Source organism: Balaenoptera borealis (assembly GCF_965194805.1).
Source record: "Balaenoptera borealis genome assembly, chromosome: 3".
Classification (NCBI taxonomy): Eukaryota; Metazoa; Chordata; class Mammalia; order Artiodactyla; family Balaenopteridae; genus Balaenoptera; species Balaenoptera borealis.
Window position 1 is genome coordinate 140,663,917 of NC_138866.1, and position 23,234 is coordinate 140,687,150.

The 23,234-nt window shown below is 41.6% G+C and overlaps 1 long non-coding RNA gene across 2 annotated transcripts in view; it reads right to left on the reverse strand.

Moving 5' to 3' along the window:
* LOC309627201 overlaps positions 1–23,234 on the reverse strand; it is a 49,031-nt gene that overhangs the window by 11,615 nt on the left and 14,182 nt on the right. Inside the window, exon 1 of one of the 2 annotated variants that reach the window (XR_014243583.1) lies at positions 1–23,234. This exon is cut by the window's right edge and continues 5,814 nt beyond it. The exons of the other annotated variant lie outside the window; for it this stretch is intronic. This is a non-coding gene — a long non-coding RNA (uncharacterized lncRNA). 2 annotated transcript variants of the gene reach the window in all.

The window sequence follows — 23,234 nt, forward strand, 5'->3', positions numbered from 1 at the left end:
CGATGATAATGAGAAGCTTTGGAGGATATCCCTGGAAATGAAGATGATCTATCTGTGTGACAACGAGCACTCTGAATGCAGAGGATGTGCTTAATTGGAGACAGGAGAATCTGGGGACAGAAAGATCAATTAGGGTGCCCTGTTACCATAACTCAGGAGAGAGATGGGCCTCAGGGCACATCAGATAAACAACTGGGGCTGCTGGGAGTTGCAGGAAGAAAGGGATCAGAGAGAAAAGGGGGTACCCCACAAGGATAACTGGATGCTAACTGACCCAATGAGAAGTGCAGAAATAGCTCCCTACTTCAGAAGTATACATGGCCCTTATTGTATATCTTGCTTAAAATGGGTACACATCTATATTAATTCCAAGAAAAGACTTAGGTGTGACACATCGGAGAAAGGCTCTAAGACTCGGGAACATGGATGATCCACCAGGCACCATGCTGGACACTGCACACATTGCCTCAAAGACTGTATGTCAGGAGCTCACCCATGTCCTGACCCACTGGCGAGGCCAAACATCTACCTCTTGCATGGATCAGCCTTAGCAATCCACCAAGCATGGCTCATTTCTCTCCATTTCTCTTGCCCAGCAACAAAATGAATCGCTTTTTTTATGACATCAGCCCTACAAATCAATTCAATGAATTAAAACGGGCCCTGCTGGACCAGAACACAAGCCAAGGGTGTCAGATCCTCTTTCCTCCCACTGGCTCTCATGGATCAAAATTGCTCCAGGGTATCTGAAGAGAACAGCTCAGGCTCCCCCTGCCCAGCACCACGTGGGCTTGAACAAGGCCAGACCACCACCCTTAGGGACAGTTGAGATGCTCCTGAAATGTCAGAAGCAGCCCTGCCAACCTCCCAGCCTCCGCCACGTTCTGTGTGATGGGTATTGATTTCAGACACTGTTTCAGAGCAAAACTGAAAGCGTGTGCCTTTGCAGCTTGTCAAGAACTCAGGCCCGACTTTCACAAGGGACTTTGCACCAGCAGCCTTGTGCCTGGTGCCTGGGAAAGTGGAGTCAGGCCCTCCGAGGCCTGTTTCCTCACTCTCTGAGATTCGATCAATGATTCGCCAGTCAACATTTGCATTCTTTTAACAAGTGTACATAAAGTCCTCCAATTAGGAGAAAAGGGAGGGGAAAACAGAAGACCTTCAGTCATTGGTGTGGACAAGATTCAAGCAGAATATAAAATGTCAACATGCTCAGATGCCTCTATCTTTTGTACTTTTGGGGGTCTGTTGTTCTTTTGAGCAAGTCCGTATTTATTCAACAGACATTTATTACACGTTATAGTAGATTTTGGAGTGGGGATAAGGAAATCAATCAGGAAGTCCCTGCCTCAAAGAAACCTGCAATCTAGGAAGGAAACAGATATGGATACAAATGCTACAAGGAAAGAAATCAAAGTGGGTGAGGAAATAAGAAATAGGAGATGGACCTGAGCTGCATTGATGCTGGGGTAAGTAAGGATTTTCAGCCTTGCCCCAGATGGATTATTAAAAAGAGAGAATATTAGGATCAAAAGTGAAACTGTTGTCTGCTGGTTAGTTGCTGGTGAAATGTTAATATCAATAAAAGCCTTGAATGTGACCTCCACATCAGATAGATCATCTAGCTGAATATTCTCCCCACATTTTACTTATTTTTTTACTTGTCAATCATTTATTCATTCAACAGATATTTATTAAGCACAGTGTAACTAATAAAAACAATAAACATGTTCATGATTATTTGTACACACATAAAACTTCTGTAAACAGTTATAAAGCATGACCTAAACTTGAATTGTTAAAAACCTGTAATAATTTTTTTGTCATCCTGAAGCAGTCGACCATGACTATGTACTTGGCACATGGCAGGTGCTCAAAAATGTTTGTCCTGTGAGAAGAGGTACACCTAATTTCCTTAGGTAGCTAAGAGCATCATTCCCGGTTTCTCCTCACAATTTAAATCCAAATGACACTAGAGTGGTCATATTAATCTGAGTTTCAAGTTTTCGAATCCTACATTTTGACTATAAAGTACGGTTTTGCAAACCATCTTTTTATAAAAAGCTGCAGAATGTTGAGAATAAAGTAACCTAGGAACGTGGGCCCTGAGCAATGACACAGTCTGATATTGAAAGTAACCTTGAGGTTTCTCTCTTCAACCTCAGAGAACCACAGGAAGAGAAAGCAAAAATAATGGTGGAAATAAAGTAAGATAGGTGTTTAAAATGGCCTAAAATTCTATCTATTTTTAATGATCTCGGATGCTAGAAACCCAAGGAAGGAAAGTCAAATTTGAAAATAACCAGTGAGCCTTTACTTGGTATTCAATACCGTATTTCACAAAGTTTCTAAACTTCCCTGTATCATCTTCTGCAGTATACCATAAGGGCATTAGCGTCCCCAGTGCTTAGGAATTAAACAGGAAGAGAGAGAAGAAATGCATAGGGGCAGGCTTGTAATAAAAGATCACCAAACGTAAGCTAAACGAAGCCAGAGGTCAACCTACATAATTGCAGGAGAATCTCAGACCACTTGTTCATACATCTATTTCATTCAATCAACAAAACTTTACTTAACCCCTAATATTTGCCAGGTACTGAGCTGGGCGGCTTGTCACCCAGAAGCTTGTCATCCAGTAGATCACGCTAGAAATGTCTATTGATCTAAAATTATGAATAAACCATCTCATCTTTTTTCATAAGTTAAAATTGCGCCGTCATTCTACATTCTATCTCTCTCTCATTCATTCATTCAGCCAGTCAGTTGCTTATCCGACAAAGCTTTAAGCATTTAATCTGTATCAGATATTTTCCTAGGTTCAAGGGATACCCAAATTAATAGAATACAGTACCTGCCCATAAAGAGGCAAGGATTTCTAGTAATTCTGGTTAAATATGATTGACACAATAATTACTACATAAACAAAATGCTATAAAAGGTACCAGCAAGAGGTGGGGAGGGTGAAGAGGGATTTTTAAAGTTTTAAGGAAAAAAGGGAGGTGGCATTTGATTTGGGTTCCCCAATATGTGTAACAGCTTCCCAAGCAAAGGCGATGGAGGAAAGGCATTCCTGATTGAGAGCAGGACAGGCAAAGAGGCAGAGGAACAAGAGTGCGAGGACAGTAAGGCCAGGAGAGCTGGACGGCCACATGCTTGGGGCTGACGACTCCACACCGCAGAGTCAGGCACAAGCAGGAAGATCTTGGGGGCTCGGCAAGGAATTTGGGCTTCATCCCGTCACTTGGGGGGTGCTTTCAGATACCTACACACTAACTTCATCAAGCAAGGCTTAGAAAATTTAAACCCAAGAGCAAGTCTATCAACACACAAAGAGCTATTTCGTTTTGCTTAGAGAAGAAAACATGACAGTCCTCCTGGCTGGGCTAAATTTTGAGTGGATATTGAAATGTTTAGCCTATAGAGAAAGGGGAGATCACTATTAGGCCATATTTAAGGTTCGTTTGTCATTCCTCCATGCCTTTATTCAACTGCTTCACATCAGTCCCTGCAGGATGCCAAGCACTGTATTAGACCCTTTGACTCTAAATAATAATGAAAATAGGGAATTTTCTGGCTGTCTAGTGGTTAGGACTCAGCACTTTCATTACCGGGGCCTGGGTTCGATCCCTGGTGAGGGAACTAAGATCCTGCAAGCTGCGTAGCGTGGCCAAAAAATAAATTAATAAATTAATAATAATAATAATAATAATAATGAAAATAGACATATAAGGGTTTAATAGTAGAGTTGGCCAAACAATATAAGTGCAGGGCATCAGAGAAAGCCCATAGCAGGGACCCTTGACCTGGCCTGGGGTGGAGGGGTCCATACCTTAGAATTGAAATGCCATAGAGAATTGCCGCATGGTATTTCACTGGGAAAGCCCACTGGGTGATGTCCAAGCAAACCTAATAGTTGACATTCCATCAGCGGGTCCCGTCCCCTGGAGTTGCTGCACCTCCCTTGAATGTGCTTTTCTGAATACACATGGACAGGAAAGAAAGCAAATCCTTCTGCAGGTGACAGAACTAATTCCCAGGTCCCCATCTTCTCTGTCAGTCTGGAGCGACTCCCTGAATCTTGTTCATAAAACGAGGATGAAAAAGGAAAACAAATGCATTTCATTGAAAAGGAATCGCAAGGCTGCGACTGACTCCATCACTTCTGTCAGTAGACGGGAAATTCAAGTGCAACGCCTGTATATAATTACCCATCATGTCTTGAATACAAAATTACTGATTTAACCCGTGACACATTCCACACACAAATACTGTAATAATATAAAAGGAGAGTTGGACAATAGATTCCATAAATAGAAGAGGTGTGTAGTAAAGATTTTTTTGCTGCTATTTTATTTTATGCATTGTGATGACACACACACTACAAATTTATAATCACTTCGAAAATAGGATCTATATATTGGATTTCTTTTCATCTGATCACAAAATCTCTGCCACTTTCAGATTTCCCCCCTTCGCAGCTTCCTGAAGACCCAGAAGGAACATCGGACTAGGAGTCAAGAAAAGCAGGTTTCTCAGGCTCTGTCACAAACTACTTTTTGTATGCCAAGTTGTTTAATCCCTGCTCAATATCCTCATCTGTACCACGTGAACAGGGGTACCTACCGCACTGAACTCCCAGGCTGCTTGGAAAAGCCCTGGATTTAGCGTTAAGAGGTTAAAGTTGCAGTCTGGTCTTGCCGCTGACTGGCAAATTACTTTGGGTAAATCACATAAACTCACCAAGTTAATTCACCTGCAAAGGGGGCCTAATTCCACCTGCCTTATAAATATGTCCTGAATCAAGTAAGCCAAAGTGTTTTACAAACCACAACCACTTAATGGTAGCCTAAGGTATTATTAATTAGAATCAAAGAAGATCACAAAGAAGATCTTATAACTCTAATGCTTTGAGGAGAACACAGTACCTGTGACATTGAATTTCTTATGCAGTCAACCATGCTGTGTGCATTTTCCACAATCGAACTTTAAGCTCTAGGACATTTTAGGGCTACCTCCTTTTATCATGAGCTGGGGAAAGACTGGGAGTTCCCAAGTGGCAGGAATCCCCGGGCAGCCCAGATTGCTCTGCTCTGGGAATATCCTAGGGAGAACGAAAAATGCTAAGTCAGTGACTGAGGAGTGATGACCTGATGCTACTCCCAAACTGGGGAAAATTGGAATGAAAGAATGAGGAGCTCCTTTCTGCCCCCAAATTCTAAGGTTTAATAGTAAAAGGGGCCTCCTGTAAATCTCCACCTAACTATGATCAAACCAGTTCAATGCTCAGACCAAGATTTGTTCAACAAGAACCAGGTGGAACCCTTCGAGGCTAATGACACATGAGATTGAACTTCGGAGTGGCTTTTGAAAGTCTCAGTTCCTAAATCCAAGTTCATCTACTTCACCACCTCCCTCAATCTGTCAGACATTCTAGAAGGACTCAGCCTTCTCCAAGCTGACCCACTGCTGCACAGCACAGCTGGCCAAACAGAGAGAGAGAATATGCCGTCCAAATATCCCCAAGTGTCCGCAGCACGCCAGTTGTCTTGACTAGGAACGGTAGAAATAGCACTGACACCTTCCCGCTTTGGCCTTGGTTTGGAGTGTGTGGCGGTGTCCGCTGCACCCCGTGCCAAACCAGAGCACAAGGACACGGGCGTGAATTTTGCAGCCTAAATTCCCCAGGGTAATTTTTACAGCTCTGCTATAGTAGTTACTTTTTATTTAAAGGTCAAGATTCACATGGTTATTTTGACTTATGTTTCTTGGCCTAATCTAGATTGGGAGTGGGGAGAAAAAGAAAGAAAGAAAGAAAGAAATTGACACAAATAGATTAATAGTTTGCAAGTGAAATCTACAGCTCATTTTGGGACCTGTCCTGCGAGAACCTTGCTTTCTTTTATTGAAAAGGGCAAGAAAGAGTGACATTTCTGTTCAGCTCAGGGAGCCCAAACAGCCAAAGACCAAGTCCCAGAGAGGAACATCTGGTTGGCAAACACAAAGGAACATAACACCTGCAGACTGGCCGTGTTGTGTTTACTCTGGGACTGGTTGTCCATTACCCTCTGAAAATACGTTTCAGGGCTGGAAATGGACTGTTTGTGCCAAGAAAGTCTGGGGTGATAACGCAGCCTGTTCACCTTGGAATTCTCCCTGTCCCAGCATGGGCGGGCCCTGCTGAGCCAAGAGAGATTTGTAGTATTTTTCCACCTAGCACTTCTTTGCAGAAACCTCTACAAGTTTGGAGCTGGACACCAGAGAAGGGGCGTCGGGGACTGAAAGCGTGGAGAATGACTGCTTCAGGATGTGGTTATGCTATTATTTATTCCTCTGTGATGATTTTCTGGCAAGGCTTTGCATATCTTAGCCTCTGGACAGAGTTGCACATATCAGAAACAACACCAAAACAAACTGTTTTAACACCCACACTTACAGGAAACTTTACCCCAGGGGCTCCAAGTGCTTCTAACAGAACAAGAAGGCCTGCTGTGTGCAGCTCTGTCCTTGGCAGCCGTGGTTGTCAGCCCTGAGCACAATTTATTGTGTCTTCTTTGAATCACTTTTGGCCTAGAATGAAGCATCCACCAAAGAGACCTCACTCAAAGCAGCTAATGGTGCCCACGGCAGGAGAGTTCCCACCAAAAGGCAAAGCCCCCTCACTGCTGGGAGCCCCAAAACCCAGCAGTGGCACCCCCTGTTACCATCCTGAGTCAAAATTGCAGCTGGAGTCTGATGGGTACAGTAAATGCCATTGGCTTGGGGACAGTTTGAAGCCTGGAATGAAGAGACATCAGAAGACGTGTGTGGAAGAACAGCAGAACTCACATTTATATGAGTCTCAGCTTAAGCCCCCCTAGACAATTAGCTCTTTGCATGCCTTTTCTCATATAATTCCAGAAAACAATTCTATTCTTATTTCATAAGCTAGGGAAAGAAGGCTTAGAAAGTTTAAGCAATTCTCCCAGGGTCATGTTATTCAGTCAATTGGAAGCACTGGGGTTTCAACCCAGGCCTACCTGGCCTTTTTTCCACTGTCTCCTGTGGCCTGCAGAAGCTTGACATGCATTGATAGTCCTTTTGCCTCCAAATGTATTCCAAAAAGACCCAGTGCACTTTCTGGGATGTTTGTCTGCTTCTAATGATTGAACCTCGTCTCCATTCCTTCCCTCAAGCTTCCTTGTCTCAATCTGAGAACAGGAGGAAGGTTAAGGGATAATGGAAGTCCAGGCTTGTTTCACACAAGAATTGTAGTGCATGATTGACATATGTTTGCTGTATTGTTTAAGGATGTTCGATTCGACTCTGTAAACTAAGAAAAACAGACCAATGAGGATAGAGGAAATTAAGAGATGTAAGCGGCTGGTGAGACACATTAAACACAGATAAAGTAAGTTGAGCACGAGTACTGGTGGTACGTGGGAAAGACGAAATATTCAGAGTTACACTAAGACACTAAGGTACTCAGAATTCACCAGGCCTGAAGTTGGCCATTCATTGGGAACACCTATTTTGGCTCTACCAATTTTCTGCCTACAGCACACAGGTAAAAGCCAGCAGGCCAACTGGCAAGCTACAGCTGTGACCAAGCAAACTTGTCTGTTTGTCTCGTAAAAGCAAGTCTGTGTTTGCCTCAAGCCCCTTCCAGACGCCCTTGTTCATTATGAATTCTGGTCCACCTCATAACCCCAGCAGGGAAGGCTGGTGTGTCAGAGAAACCAACAGAGAGTGAGAGACAGAAGAAGCAACAGAGACAGAGACAGAGAGAGACTATAGGCATTGCCTAATACAGGATTCAAGGAGTATGGTCCTTTTACCCTGTTTGTACCCACCTTTGGTGTGTCAATCATCCGTCTCTTCCCCCTTGTTTCTCATTGTGTGTTTATTAAACCACATGATTCAAACATCTTAATCTGGCACTTGAGTCTTTATGTTCCTGACCACTGCGGTAGGTGACATGGTCATACACTTGGAGGGTACCATTGCATCAAGGTGATTTCCCACTTAACACATGACCTCCAAGAGTCAACTTATCTTTAGCATTTTGTGGTTCTTAATCTTCAAAACATAGGAAATCCTGGTGGAATGATTCAATGGCAAAGAAAAGCAAGTAAACCCAGGAAGATTGATGTGATTTTTTTCTAAAAAGACAATACTAATGAATTACTTCCTGAATGTAATCATACCATTGGAATTTGTATTCATTTATTTAAAAATCCATTCTGTGTTCTTTGGACTCAGCCTGTCAGTAGGCACTCTTACTGAAAGTTCTTTCACCCTTGTGGAAGCTATGTGAATATTATACTGACTTTGTAAGGTTCTCACAACAGATGTGAGTCTTCCTATTTTACAAATGAATAAACTGTGCTCAAGCTGATAGAGAGAATTGCTTAAGGCTAGATTGCTACCAAAAAATGAGTCCAGACCTAGAATCCTAAATAAATATTCTATTATACCACATATACATTGAAACGTATATAGATTCCTGTCCACCTGTGAATTGAAAGATAGGGAAGGAAAAATAGGGAAGAAACAGAAATAAGGTGGATGGTAATGAATGACTTAATATTTTTATTTTACATATATGGTACATACAGTACCCTTTGCTGAAGGCCTATTGTGTACCCAGTAATATTATATGTGTCTTATCCACACTACCTCTTTTCCTTGAAGTGCCAGGAGATGTTATCATTCTCAGTTCATAATTAATGAAAGGCAGATTTAGAGATGTTCCTTCTATAACATGCCTAATCACAAGTAGAAAACCCAGATTTCCGACGTAGGTCAGCTGACCCTAAGTCTTGCTTTCTGAGATGCAATAATTATAATGTTCATCATTGCCAATTGAGAATCCATAAACTTTTTGAGTATTTTCTATGTGCTGGGCAGTGTTAAGCATTCTACTTGAACCATCTCCATTTTCCTCGGAGAGTGTCATTAACAAAATGTCTCTTTCCCAAAAGAATGGAAAGTTTACGTGTTAAACTATAAATGCAGGGCTTTAAACTTTAAAATATGCAATGGAGAATGCTCAAAATACCCTATCAAGATGGGGACTGTCTTTAATCTTTGGCGTTGCCTTCTAATCACTTCCAAAAGGAGGATAAAAAGAGGAGACTCTAAACCCAGCGGTCAGGACTTGTCTTGGGAGAATTAATTGTGGAAAAGAGTACGAATGATCAAGAGGACCAAATGCAACCTGTGCACCTTATTTGGATTCAGATCCTAAGAAACTAAACATAAAAAGACATTGAATAAGGACTGGGTATTAAATAACATTAACAAAGTATTTGGATTGTGTTTTGTAAGGTATGATAACGTTCCTGTGAATATATAATAATATATAATAAAATATCCTTATTTTTGTAAGGCATATATCCATTCTACTTTTATGTGTGTTCCAATTTTTTTGTAATAAAAGGAAAATGATTTGTTGGGGTTTAGAGAGGAGGGGGTGGGAGAAGAGAGAGCAGAATGAAATGATCTGGAGGGAAAATGTTGGGGGCACCTAGAAAGGCAGGGAAAAGGATGAAAACAAGAAATAAACTCCCTGGGGTGAAGGGGCTTAGTCTGGAGTGGAGTCAGAGAATGGGAATGAGGTAAGTAAAGCTTCAGCCCTGTGAATCCAAGGATCCACATAAGCAGCAATACTAACCAAAAAAATAAAGAGGACGAATTAGAGCCCAAATAAGAATGAGTCAAGGAATGGAAGACTAATTGAACATCTAGCATGCAAGTCACTGTGTGTGCATGTGATTTTGTGATTTATAAGAAATATATATTTGGTCTTCATCCCCATTTCTGGCACTAAGCTCCTAAAACCCTTGGAATTTATGTTAATGAGGTGACTTTTGAAAAGCCTTTAGGTAGCCTAAGGATGGGAGCTGGTTGCCAGGGGAAACTTAGAGGATTGGAACTTTCAGCCTCACCCCTCAACTTGGGGTTGGAGGAGGAGCTGGAGATTGAGGTCAACCACCAATGGCCAATGATTTAATCAACCATGGTTTGTAATGAAGGTATTGCTAAGTCCCAAAAGGATGGGCTTTTTAGAGCTTCTGGGTTGGTAAACACACAGGTGCCTGGGAGAACGGTGCTCTCGGAAAGAACACGGAAGCTCCAGGCCCTTTCTCCATACCTTGTCTTATGCATCTCTTCCATCTGGTTGTTCCTGAGTTATATCCTTTTACAATAAACTGGTAATCTAGGAAGTAAGATGTTTCTCTGAGTTCTATGAGATGCCCTAGTAAATTCATCAAACCCAAGGAAGAGGTCATGGAAACCTCCATTGTATAACTGGTTGGTCAGAAGCCCAGATGATAACCTAGGTTTGCAATTGGCATCTGACATGGGGGGCAATCTTGTATGACTGAGCCCTTAATCTGGGGGATCTGATGCTATCTCTGAGTAGATAGTGTCAGAATTGAGTTGAATCGTAAGACACCCAGCCGGTGTCGGAGAATTGCTTGGTGGTGTGGAAAAAAAAAAACAAAAAACACACATCATCATGCATCACCACACTTCTTCCTCATGGACCCGAATGACAGATGAGAACGCTGAGGCACAGGGAGCTGAAGACCTTTGCCTGAGGTTCCATGAGTCACAGAGGGTTGTTGATGGGTAAGGAGGAGAGTGGAGAAGCCTACTGGACAAGGATCCAATGGAACTTCCATGAAAGCAACACCAAGTTTTTGCATCAATCTTCATTTGAAAATAGGGTTCTGTAGCTTAAAAAGACACAAAAATCCAAAACTGAGAGAATTAAAGCTGAATATATTAGCTTGAAAAACTTAACCCAAACATTAATGTAAACTTAAAGGACAGTCAGAGATGAGAATGCCCAAAAGGTGACTTTCAAATTGTCTAAACCTGTGTCAGATTCAACCTCACTGCAGTTATCCCAAAGATTTCACCCACAACTGCGTGCAATTTGTACCCAGAAATTCCCTCACACTGTAGTAGTTTGGGTATGAACTTGAAATTGCTCGAGGAGGGGGGGTGGTTGGGGAAGAGGCAAGAAGAAGGGGGCAAGAAGAGAAAAGGTAACTTAATTGGGCAAAGCTGAGGCCCTGCAGTGAGTTCTTTGAAGAAGATGCCAAACCAAACTGCTGCAGCACTAGAACAGCCATCATATGCAAAATGGCCTTTTAATGGGGGGCAGGGTGTATTTCCCAGCTTTGTCTTCTCCACTAGGGAAACGATTCATACACGTTCCTTGAGCCAGATGCAGAGTTCTGCACTGAGGTTCCTCCTGTAAGTTTTCAGTGAATGTGATTAGCATCCCATCTGCTACAAAGCTACAAAGTTCCCAGAAACTGTGCAGTTAAAAAATAATAATAATAATAAGGTTGGGTTCATGTCTGGCTGAACTCTTTGCTCACTGTGTGGCCTTGGGCCAGTCAGATGACCTGCTTGTGTCCTGATAGTCAAACCAGCTGGAAAATTGAGTAAGAGACAACGGCCTCCTTGCAAAACAGATGCTACAGCTGAGTTGCACACTTGTTTTTTTTAGTAAATAAATTGGAGGTCAAGGAAAGGAGGGAGTGGTGAGTTGTTTTGAATATTCAGGAGCAGCTCCAAGCTGAGGAACAGATTAGAACCTCCTTCCAGAATGATCACCAGGTCTCCTATGGTCAACCTGGTCTCCCACCTCTGCAAACACTGCTGGATCACAGGTGGCCTCTCTTTAGACAACTTAACCCTTGACACGAAGGTCCTCAGGGATCATATTTGTTAAAATATCACCTCATTGAAGCTGTCCTGGTGCCTAGTGAAGATTGCAAGCCCCCTTCCCCCGGCACTCCCTGTTTTCCTCCCATGTTTATTTTGGCCAGCACCTTCCTTGTTACCTAGCATCTAATGTGATGACTTATTTATGTTTTCTACCCCCGACTAGAATGTAAGCTCCTCCAGGGAAGCGACTTTAGTCCATTTCATTCACTGCTGTGTCCCCAGTGCCAGAGACAGTCCCAGTAACTCGCCCGTTTTCTCTGGGCTGGAAAGCTGGGAAGATTGTCACAGTTAAGGGAAGCGGCTAGTATGCTTATTAAACAATTGGTCTAGTCAATCTTTAAGGAAGTAGAGTGCATCCCATCAGATGTTCTCAGTGTGATGGGGTGAGATTACAGGACAAATGCTCCTGACATCATAGTAACAGATTCACCGGAGGTGTGATTGCTCATACCCCCGGTTTCTGGGACCAGAAACTGCACTCTTACAGCTTTGTTCCTGCCTCCCTGCCTCCAGGCTCACCATGCTCCAATCCACCTCCAACCTCCTACCAGCAGGATCCAAGTCCGACCCTATGGTTCCCCCCAGAGCTGCTCATTGCCAGCATGATAAACTCCAGACCACGTTAGGGTCTTCTTGATCTGTGCTCGATCCACCTTTCCTGCCCTCCTTCCCACCTCCATCATACCTTACCTGCTGGCCACACTCTCCCCACCTCTACCCCTTGCAGTTTGCTGGATGCGCCATGCTCTCCAAGTCTTCAAACATTTTCTCTGCTCTTCCCTGCCTGAAACTCCTTTCTCAACTGGCCGACAACTACTGGCTTACCCCATCGTGCTCCAACACCAGCTCCTGCCTGAATCCTTCCCTGTTGATTGCTCCCCACCCACCTCCCGCACAGGTCCCTCTTGCATCTTAGGAGAACCACTGTGATACTGTGCTACACTGCATTATGACCACTTGGATGTTTCTCTTCCCTACTAAACGACTGTGGTCTCAGGACAAAAATAGAGTCTTATTTCTCTCCATGCCTAGCTCAGGGCTGGGCATATGTGCTGGCACTCTGCAACTAGCAAATGAATAAAAAATAAAATCAGGTTTTTTTTCTCAGGTTTAACAGTTCCCTGGTTTCCTTCACCTTCATAGATCATTTTAATATTTCAAATAGGTAATGAAAACCTGATCAAATGCTGAAAAATAGCTCTTCTGTCAGAGGTTGCATCCTGTATGACAGTCTGTAATTCCCAGACAGTTAAGATTAGGAGTGTTAAAGGATAAACCAGGGCAACTAAAAAGTTCAAGTTTATTTGAGCAAAAATGGATTCCAGTCGGGCAACACCAAACCAGAAGTGGTTAGGAGCACTCCCGGGACAGAAGCTAGAGAAAAGACTCAGAGAAAGTACAGAAACAAAGAAAGGAAGTGATTTGATTGGCTATAGCTTGAATCCTAGTTGGCTGCTTGTGATCGATTGTCCTTAGTGTTTGATCTGTTTGATCTTGTAAACCTGAGGCATTTACAGGCTTAGATTTGGGCTTGCTTACGTAGGCTGCCATGGGATTAGAGACGCCTCAGTCTAATGGTTCCTGTGCCAACTACAAATTGGCACTTGCCATCTGCTTCTACAAGGACTAAGTCACAAACTGCTGCAGCCGCTGACCTTCAACACCCCCCTGAAAGGCATTCAAGATGGAGAGCAGGAATGAGGCCCTCTGTGCTCCGGGAAAAACTGGCAGAACAGGGCTTTAGATAGTTAGATATTTTCAGGAGAAGATTTTATGAGCCCAAGTCTTGCATCTCCTCATATCTAGAAAAGCACTGAAATCATTAACGGTGACATCTGCTCCTCATGACTCGCAGCAAGCCTCTGCCAAAACGTGTGCTCGACTGCAGGTCCCCCCCTCACTGAAATCACGTATAACACTGAGCAGCCTCCCTACCTCTTTGGAGCAGTTTCTAGGGCTATCTGAGATGCTGTCTCCCGGGCTATAATCCTCATTTTGCCCCAAATAAAACTTAACTCACAACTCTCACATTGTGCATTTTTTTCAGTCAACACTTGTTTAATTAATTTAACAGAGGTCTGAGTTTCTTTAGCTTAAAGGGCTAAATCAAGCAGGTGCTTACAACCAAGGTGTATTGCTGGAAAGCTCAAGTGTCTAGGTAGAAGAGGAGGGCAGGCAAAGGTGGATAGTGGAAGAGAGAGAAGGAAACTGACCGAGTACAACAGCCCAGGGGAAATCAAGGGCCTGAGTTGGGTGTGATTCAGCCCCTCCCAGCTTCATACCTTTGAAAAGTTCCTGATGGCTATTGGGCCTCTTGGTGGCTTCTGAAGATTTTCCCAGAAACCCCCAGAAGGATAAAAAAAAACCCTGTCTGAGAGCAGGAGAAACCTGAGAGAAGTTGCATAATTATCTTCCACCTGCATTGAGAATTGGCCCCTCTGGGCTCTCACAGAACACCATGTAATGCTGAGCCATGAACTTTTCTTGAATCTTTCAAGTATCTACAAGATTCTCGAAGACTCTATTTTCACACCTCAAAGTATACATATTGCAACACAATTTTAAGAGCTGGTTTTTGTTTCCAGACAAATAGATGCTGAGGGGAAATATACTTTCAAAAATTAATTTTTTTCAAGGTGGGTGGCAAGAACAATCTAAAAACAAAATTTGCCTTTTAAATTGAAACATGCCAAAGAAGTACTTGCTTTTCCGCCCGCCGGTCTTGGGGCTCACTCATTTCCTTCTCACTCTCAGGGAAGAATCAGCCATAGAAACACAGACATTGCTATTCAAAGCCCATCCTTTTCTTTTAGAACTTATCTTTGACAGGAGACCATGCAAGTTTCTGACTGGGGGAAGCTGACAGTGGCAGAAAGTGGATTCAGAAGAGCACTAGTTGCCTCAAAGACTTAGGCTGGGGACCTTTGTCTTGTCAGCCTGCCAAACCTTCCCCATTCCTTGCCCTCACTCTCTCCTCCCAAACCTGCTGCCACTCAAATTATTAAACCATTGTCTTTTCCTGCCACTGCTTTCGCCCTGTGTGGCTCAAGTCTAAGCTTGCTTCTTAAACAATGGGTCCAAGTGCCATGTGGGTAGGGACTGTGTGCTTTTTATTCAACCATGCATTGGCCCCAGCTCCCAGCCAGCACCTGGAGCAGAGCAGGCATTCAAGAAGTGTTTGCTGAAAAATAAAAGCTATGCTATATGGTTTTCTTTGTGATTCTTGATCCCACTGCTACATTTTCAGGCCAAGAAGAGGTAGCCCAACACCCCAAGCCTGTATTCTTCAAAATGCCTTTACAATTGTTATTTTCCAATTGACTGTGAAAAAGAATAAACTCCCGTGACCAGGAAGACAGAAAGAGAACTCGTTTACATGGCCCCAGGCTCAGCAAACCCACTGGTAGAGATGCAACAACTCACAAATGCCCATCCCAGGGAGGCTGGTGGAGGAAGGATTATTGTTAACTTAGTCATCTTCTTTATTCAAGGTGGTGGCTTTGCTTGGGCTTGTTTTGACCCATTGATCTTCCCTACAGATCGTATCTCTTACTTTGAAAACAATCATGTTTTCAATCTTCTTTTACCTATTCACCTCCTTCTTTTTAAAGATTTTAATTTTTAGATTCTTTTTCCTATCTAACACAACATTGCAAATCAACTGTACTCCAGTATAAAATAAAAATTAAATTTAAAAAAGGCTTTAATTAGTTTACACCAAAGTTTTCAATATTCACAAGTCTTCTTTAGGTCTTGTAATCAAAATCCTTCATAGGTCTTTGTATTCGTTTTCTTAGGCTGCTGTAACAAAGTACCACAGACTTGGTGGCTTAAACAACAAAAATATAATCTCTCACAGTTCTGGAGGCTGGAAGTCTGATTGCAAGGGTTGGTTCTTTCTGAGGCCTCTTTCCCTGGCACGAGGACAGCAGCCTTCTCCCTGTGTCTTCACACTGCCTTCCCTCTATACACATCTGTCTCTGTGTCCAAATTTCCCCTTTTCATAAAGACACCAGTCACATTGCCTTAGGGCCTAAAGACCTTATCTCTAAATAAGGTCATACTCAGAGGTACTAAGGGTGAGGATTTCAACATATTTGTGGGGAGCAGACACATTTCAACCTATAACAGTCTTTCTGTACTATTTGAAGCACCCATAGTGAGAGTTCACTGGACAATATAAAGAAACTCTTTTTTTCCCCATAATTCTGAAAATTAACTCATTACAGAGATCACCAACCCCTTTAGCTCCAACTTCCAAACAAACAAAAATAATAAATAAACAAATGAGGACTACATCTCCAAAAGTCTAACTGCCCTCTGAAGCAACCCAATCCTACCTGCTGAACTTTCCCACTCCTGATGGATCAATAACACTTTCTCCTTGCTGCTACATTATTGGACCCAATTTCTCTAAGTCAGGCTTTGAGCTTAAAGTAAACCAGTGGCCTTGACTCTTACTAGGTAAATCCAACCAAAGAGGAATAATTACTTGCCCAAGGTCAGTAAGTTAGGTATGAATTGTAGTATGCAGCCTATGAAGCCAGAAAAAAAAAGCAAGCCTATCCCAAGAGTCCACACAGAGAGCAGCTGACACATCACAACTGGGCTGAGAGGCAAGAGCCAAGCTGAGGGGGTAAGCTAAGTTCGAAGGTCATAGAAAGTTACCAACAAATGACAGGCAGGATTCCGAGATCAGAGTCAAACTTCAACCTTTGCTGGGAGAGAGGTTTGAAAAGGAGCTCTGGGGACGTCCAAGGCCTCCCTGCTAGCCAGCTCAGGCTACTGTAAAAGGCAAATGGAATGTGTTTTTCAGTGGGTACCAGTGGTCCTCTTAAAGGCATATATATTTAAAGTAAACAAATTTTTTAAGTGTAAAGCTCAATGAATTTTTTTCATAAGTATAATGCTGAGTAAGCACTACCTAAAACATGACTCAGGACATTCCCGGCACCCACAAGGCTCCCTCATGCCTGTCTCAGTGACTACCTACTCCCTGGAAATAATCACCATTCTTTTTTTGTTGTTGTTGTATGATTTGTTTATTATAAACTATCATCTTGAGTCAAATTATAACAGGTAAATTGAGATTTCCTTGTCACTAAGAAAATAAACCAACATTCTGCTGATGTTTGTTTTTCTGTATGGACTCCTAAATGCCTGCTCTTAAATTCTGTCAAATTCTGAATTCTCTAGCTCTTAAAAAAACAGCATTCTTATTCCCATCACCATGGATTAGTTTTGCCTGTCCTTGAACCTCATGTAAATGAAATCACACAGAATATAGTTTTCCGTGTCTGGTTTCTTTTGCTCATTTTCCTGTCTGTGAGATTCACCTATGTTTCTCTGCATACAACAATAGCTTGTTTTTATTTTTGTGGTGTACTCCATATACCACAATTTATCTGTCTGTTCTACTGTTGGTGGATATTTGGGCTGTTTTCAATTGGAGATATCATGCATAAGGTCAATTTGAACATTCTTATGCCTGTCACATATATACTCATTCCTTTTAGTTATATTACTAAGAGTGGAATTACCCTGTCAAAGGATACAAGCATATGTCATTTTAGTGAGTACCACCAAACAGTTTTACAAAGCAATAGTGCCCACTTACACTCCCATCATCAGTGTCTGAGAGTCCCAGTTTGAGCTATAATCCTGGGTGCAAGTTCCCCTCAATATCTCTGTGTGTAAACTGGGGAGTCTGTCTAAGAAGAGAAACTTGCAATGTCAAAAAGACTCAACATGTAGCTATTTTCTGACCAATGCGCTAGTCCCTCCTGCTAGAAGACTGGATGGAAGACGGTTAGTTGGATATACTAATAGGGAAGCATGAGCTAAGAAAACAGCAAATAGATATAAAGTTGGACTCTGCTGGCCAGAGTGTTGGACCCAGGCTAACAGCATCTATAGTGATGGTCCCTCTGCCAGGTTCTTCTTAATGTTGGCTGGCCCCCTCGTTACCACTCAGCTTAAATGGACTTAAGGACCAGAAGGGCTGACCTGGAGTCAACTGGGTGCTGTCCACAAATACTGATGGCTTTGGATACCTTCTCCTGGGGAAATCCTATAGAGGCAAACATTTCTTAGAAGTCCTTCTACTTCATCAGTACTTGGCCGTGTAGCAGCCAGCCACAAGGAAATTGCACATGTCTGGTAAGAAATATCACAGCTCCGTGGAGGAAGTGCTAGGAAAATAGTAATAATGCTCTTGAATCTTTCTGGCAACCAACACATCTGCACACACAGGGGGAAGATGTGCCTTTCACATCTATTAAGATATCAAATGAAAGATAAAAAGCAAGACTGAAGCCGCTAGTCTAAATAACCTTGCTGAACCCTCAAAGATCACTCAGAAGACACTTGAAGACATTGTAAATGGCTTCTTCCAAAATACTAAAGCTCCCTAAAAAAAACAGGGTAGCAGGAGAACACATTTAACAGTGTGTTCTTTAATAGTGTAAAGACTAAGAAGAAAACACTGACTGTATCTAATATTTTCCACATTTGTTATCCTTTGCTCTTCAGAATGGCATTTTTAGTTGAGCAGGGCTAGTCTTATTATTATCAAACTGCCTTCACCAACCAAAAGGGCTGTTTCCTGATTAAAATTAATCCTAAAGTAGAATGTGCAGATTTCATAAAATTGAAACGTCTCCATTATTATAGAAACGTTAGAGGCTAACTTTTTTAAATTTATTTTAAAAATCAAAATGAGAGATTGACCAAAGGAATATCTGCATGCATTTAAATGCAGGTGTTCTTGAATATAGGCAGCAATACTTTGACATTTCACAAGGTCTTTCCAGAAATTCAAGATGTTCACCTTAGATTGAACCAATAAACATGAACAGTAATCTAATTTAAGAGAGAGAGAGTATTTTGACCTTTTAGACAGCTGGTAAAATTCTGCAGTGCTGTATAGACTTCTAGATACTTTGAACAGAGGCATTTTACTCTGACAAGAGCTGTTTTTCCAGAAGAATTCATTAAAAACTTTCTGCCTTTCAAAAATCTGCATTTCTATTTCGAGACTGGGAAAGGTGTTTTTTTTCAAAACTTTCAAGTGTTTCCATGTGGGTTCAAGTTCAGGTGCAGAATCTGTAAGGGAGCAGGAAGGTCTCTGCTTTCTCTGTACTAGAAAGAATTACAGGCAGAAAATACCTGATCTTCAACAAGATGTGTGTGGGTATCTTGAACTGGCCTCAAAGGGTCTTTCCAGCTTGGCTAACATTATAGAAATATCTATGGCTTTGGTCTTTATTGTAGTCCTTTTGTTAGAATTATTTACCGCTGCAAAGTCAGCAAAGCTTATGTCACCAGCAGCCCAATTCAATCACTGAATACAAATAAGGAGCCTTCCGCCCAAGGGCCAGAGGGGAAGCCCTCTTCCCCATTTACAGAGGAGCAGTCACAGACAGTCTGAAGTTTTGATGCTCAGCGTTGATTTATGTCTCATGATTCAAGAAAATGAACTGACCTAAGAATTCTTGTCTCATTCAGTTGACAACGCCAACTGCGTTTGGAAGAAATGGCAGTCATAACGACCACCCTCCTCACATTAAAAAAAAAAGTTCTTCTTCCTCTGCATGGGTCAACCCAAGACCATTTCAGCCATTATTCCCTCATTATTGCTTATATCTAAGGATAACCTTGCAGCTGAACAAAACCCATAGGGCAATTACATTTTGAGCTTCTCTTGGAATCTAGACTCCATGGTAACCCTACACCTCATGCTCCTGACCTCCTAGCGAGGAATTGGTGTCCTCTGCTTCCAGAGGAAGTGAATTATGCCCCCAAGACCCTGGGTCACAGCTGACATTCCATTCTGTTTGTGGGCAAAATGGTTCCTTTTTTCATCATTTTGCTATTGACACCAGTAGGCAGTGATTTCATTGACCTGAAAGTGAAGTCACCGGAACTGTCTTTTTCAGAAGAAAAGATTATTGAAAACATGTCTAAATTATGGTCAGTAAAGAGATGCCTGGCATGTTGCTGATTGCCTGCAACTCTTTTTCAGTAAGTGGCCTCACTTCCTATTAAAGATTTCATCAAGATGTTTGCCAGAATACGCTCCACATATTTGAACTATATATTCTTAGAGAGATTTTTTTTAATCCCTCAACTCCCCAGTCTGAGGGAAATGGAATTAAAGGGATTGTCCTTGAAGTGAGATCTAATATCCCATCTATATATCTCATGTTTAGACCTTGAACACTGGCAATGGCTTCAGAGGGTTGACTTTTATTCCTGTCTCCAAAAGACAACATTTTGAGAGTGTTGGGCAAGTTACTCTCTCTCTCCATATCTGTAATCAAAAAAAAAAAGAAAAAAAAAAGGAATGTAGAAAAATTGTCCTAGGCTCCCATAAAGTGGAGGTATTTGTGATTGTTTTAGAGTAAAAAGATTAAGTCACAGTGCAAATGGGTACAGGGTTTCTCTTTAGGGTGATGAAAATGTTCTAGAATTATGTGTTCACAATTCTGTGAATGTGCTAAGAACCATGGAAGTTATATGGTATGTGAATTACATCTCAGTAAAGTTGTATTAACAAAAAGAATTAAGTCACGATAGTTTGTCATACAACTATTTTTACGAGTTAAACAATGCAAGCAACCACTTTCACAATATCACTACAGTTTGGGAAGAAAATATTTGGAAAGATAATAACAGCAATTTGACTACCTCAGCAATAATCTTTCAAAAATGTTCACCGAAACAAAGAATAAAATTTATATGGGTACATAATTATGTAACACTAGATTGCTATAGTATTACTGTGATTTTATTTAGCCACGCCTACATGCTCACTATAATCTAGGCGAGAAAGTTACCCTTTGTGTTAATGAGGTCAGTATCTGCCCATGAGACCCGGATGTGAAGGATCAGCCACTGTCCCTTTTGGGTGAAAGGAGTCATTGCACGTGGTATATGTCCCTGTGCCATCATCAGGGAGACTCAAAACATGACTTAACTCTGCACTGGCTCCATCATATATGGAAGATGGGGAAGTAAACTGGCCCAACGCTTTAAGAAAGGAAAATAGGAGAGGGTGTGGAGAAAAGGGAGCCCTGCTACACTGTTGGTGGGAATGTAAATTGGTGTAGTCACTATGAAAAACTGTATGGAGAGTCCTGAAAAAGCTACAAATAGAGTTACCATATGATCCAGCAATCCCGCTCCTGGGCATATACCTAAACAAAACCAGAATTTGAAAAAATTACATGCACCTAGATGTTCATTGCAGCACTATTCACAAGAGCTAAGACATGGAAGCAACCTAAATGTCCATCGACAGATGAATGGATAAAGAAGATGTGGTACATATAAACAATGGAACACTACTCAACCATAAAAAGGAATGACATAATGCCATTTGCAGCAACATAGATGGACCTAAAGATTATCTTACTAAGTGAAATAAGTCAGAGAAAGAAAAATACCATATGATATCACTGATATGTGGAATCTAAAATAGGACACAAATGAACATATCTACAAAACAGAAACAGACTCACAAACATAGAGAACAGACTTGTGGTTGCCAAGGGGGAGGGGGATGGAGGAGAGAAGGATTGGGTGTTTGGGATTAGCAGATGCAAACTAGTATATATAGGATGGATAAACAACAAGGTCCTACTGTATAGCACAAGGAACTGTATTCAATATCCTGTGATAAACCATAATGGAAAAGAGTATGAAAAAGAATATATACATGTATAACTGAATCACTGCTGTACAGCAGAAATTAACACAACATTGTAAATCATCTATACATCAATAAAATATAAAAAAATAAAAAGAACAATGATATCTACAAAAAAGAAAGGAAAATGGCAATAGGTATAAAAATTCTAACAATATCATATCCTTTAGACTGTTGTCACACTTGTAGAAACCTATCCCAATGAAATAAAGCAAAGAACTATGACCAGAAATGTCCATTCAGCATCACTGCTGCTACACAGACTTTAGAAAACAACCTAAGTATGTATATACGTATGTACGTATAGATATGTATTTGGGAAAATTGTGGAAATCCACTTTAAGATGTATTATGCAGCTATGATAATTTTTATTATGTTAAAAGAAAAGATAAAGAGCAACCGCATATGTACTATCATCACAACACTTTTAAGGATACAGTGTGATGGTTTTCAAGATATGCCCACAGACCCTTTGCTGTGTCTTCCTTTTGAGGAAGGGAGCTTAATTTTCCTTCTTTTGAATGTGAGTGCAATTTAATGACTTGCTTCTAGTGAATAGAATATGGTAGAAGTGATAGAATGTTAATTCTTAAGATTGACTGCAGTTTCCGTGTCGGGGTTCAGTCTCTCCCTCCCTCTCTTTCCCTCTCTGATCACTTGGTCTGGAGGAAACCATGATGAAAGGCAGCCCTGCAAAGAGGGAAGGCACCTGCCCTGAGGAGACACTGAGGCAGACTATGGAGAGGCCCAGGTGATGAGAAATCAATAGAGGCCAACCAGCAACCATGGGAGGGCGCTCAGAAGAGCATCCTTCCCCAGACAAACCTTGAGATGACCTTCACCCCGGCCAAAAGCTTGATGGCAACATCACCACGGAGAGACTGTCAAATCACCCACCTAAAATGTTCTGGGAGGCTCGACCCAGAAAAAATCTGTGAAATAATAGTGTTTGTTGTTTTAAGCCACTAAATTGAGGATAAACCCTTACGCAGAAAAGATAACTGATACATATAATACAGAAAAAAAATTACAGGAAAATATACCAAAATGCAAACAGAGGCATAGTAGTCAGATGACAAAGCATTTTCCTCCTTTTGTCTCTCTTTTCAAATAATCTCTAATTAAAAGCATTCATTACAGCCTTCTTGAAAAATATTTTAGTTCCTTTATTCCACAAACAGCCATTTAACTTTTCCCCAAACCCTAAGTATCTGAAGGATGTGAACTTTATTCTGGTTCAGAGACACATATGAAGTGGGGGAGGAAAGTGACCAACGCTTTAAGACATAGCTGCTCAGAACACAGGCATCGACGCATATGCTGTTACATACTGTTCCTTTTTAAAGATGCTTCTGACTCAGCAAGAGCAAGGCAATCATTGAAAGGTTTTTCTGGTTGTTTTAGAGTTTATCTTGACACACCCCTGTTCTGTTATCCAGCGTTTTTTGACAGACAATGTGGATTTGTAAGAAGTCCATTTATTAGCCTGGTGACCTTGGGTATTTAACTTCTCTGTACCTCTGTTTCCTCGTGTGTAAAATGGTGATAACTGTACCTTTCTCATAGAGTGGTTGTGAGAATCAAATGAAATAAAACATGCAAAGCACCTCATAAAGGGTCTGACCCATAAGGGCTTTGCAGAAGTAGCTATTATCATTAAGAACATTAAGAGGACCGTAAACTATCTGAGCCATTAGTTTGATGGGTAAGCCACGGGCTAAGGAATGACAGCAGGTTCTGTAATGATATGTCCAACCAAGCCAGGTTCACTGAGTTTTCGGGTACCTCGACCCCATC